We start from the raw sequence: 1,862 nt of genomic DNA, 5'->3' as shown, positions 1-1,862 counted from the left end.
GCACAGAAACAGACGCTTGAATGCATCTGGGCAAATTCCATCTCTGTCAGCATCTGGAGATGGGAATTGATCCGAGTTTTAGGATTGAAGGAAAGAAAAGCAAATGTAAAGGCACAGAAACTAACTCTGTGCTTCAAATTTCCAGAAGTTGTTTTAAACAAACATCAGCCTTCATCGCCTCATTTAAAGAAAGAAAATGTTTCCATCTACGTGTTTTCTCATTACCAAGTCTGTTGTCTTGTCAAATGTTTGTTTAGACGACCGCCGTGCAGCAGCAGAAGTCTATTATCACCAGAGTTATTATCTGGTGGTGACAGGTGTATGAAAACTGTACATAATGCAATACGCTTGTGCAGCATACGCACATTGATGAGAATAAGAATAGCGATGATACTTATTATTCAGCATTTTAGTAGTTCCCGAAAATCGGTGTTTACAGTAATATAATAGTAAAGAGTAAACAATCTCACTTTTATTTGTTCATCTGACCAACTTAGCTCTTCATATTTAACATAAAAACACTGTTAATTTGTATTTTCATGGTAATCACTGACAGTTTGTCAAATTATTATTTCAAGTCTTTAGACTTCTGCTACGTGCTGATTGTAAAGAAACAACTGTCATTATAATATCTGGCATTCAGCATAACAAACTCCACATTTGTAGCATATAAAACACAGTAAATGAATTATAACTGATAAGAAAATCAAAGTCAAATCTGACCGCCTGATTTGGCCACTTCAGTTCGACATCGTCATTTTTGTGCTGTAGCATTAATAGTTTATTTAAAGTTATGTTATGCAAATCCTATGTTATTAGTATTTATCCTGACATGAAGCGTAAATTGTGTTACGATGATGTGTTTTTTGTTTGCATGTATGTTTTGTTTTCTTATCCTGTATATGTCTGTATGTTTCATAGTGCACTGTCAAAATGTAGAAATATGCACATATCTTACATATACTGATATAAGGAACACAAAGCATCAAATCCAAGAAAAACTGCCTTTATAAAGTAGCAGCTTATCTTCCTATCATATTTTCATGGCAGGGGTGGAGTTCAGAAAGACATTGCAAGTTTAGGATGGAGATGGCACATGTGAGATTTGAACAGTCTGAGTCTGGTAGAAAAGCACAAAAAGATTTTTAGAACCAAAATGTAGTTATTGTCTCTGTTTAAGACAAAACTCGCGGTTAAAGCATACAGAGGATACAATGTCAGTATCACGATAAATAAAGGTGACATAAAAAAATGAAATAAAGTCTAGTAACCCTTTCACTACAGATGTTTAACCATTTAAATGAGCTAATTCCCAAAGCTCAGGCTTTATTTATCATGATCCATGTGTCGCATGGTTTATTGTAAGACTCGTAGGTTTTGTATAAAGTTGTAGCTGAAGTAATGCAACTTTTAGTTACATTTAGTTGAGTACAAGGTACAATATTTACCACTAAAGTAAAGCACAAAATGTCTTTAAATATGTAACTTGACCTTATCCTTAATGTTTTACTATAAATCTAACGACGCTTTTGCTCCACAGTTTCAGTGACTGTTATTGTGAACTGGCGCCATTTAAATGAAAACTAATTGAACCGAGCCTTTGAAATTGTTAGTGATGATTGAAAGAGCCACTGTAAATGTAAGTGAGTGTGCAATTCACTTGGCTGATTACAAAAACAGACAATATCCAGTCGATTGCATAAACTCCTGGTAGACCAGCTTTAATCTGCATGATATGTCGGTTTGCCTCCCCACATCAAAATGAGCTTGAATGGGCCGGAGTTTAGCCACCAGTGATTGTGTCTTGGAGAAAGAGACTGGAACAGAAACATGTGCAATCCACAGAACATATGTGTCGGAGT

The sequence above is a fragment of the Pundamilia nyererei genome, unplaced genomic scaffold (assembly GCF_000239375.1).
Source record: "Pundamilia nyererei isolate P.nyererei 1_Seehausen unplaced genomic scaffold, PunNye1.0 scaffold00100, whole genome shotgun sequence".
NCBI lineage: Eukaryota > Metazoa > Chordata > Actinopteri > Cichliformes > Cichlidae > Pundamilia > Pundamilia nyererei.
Note: the sequence above shows the minus strand (reverse complement) of the source record.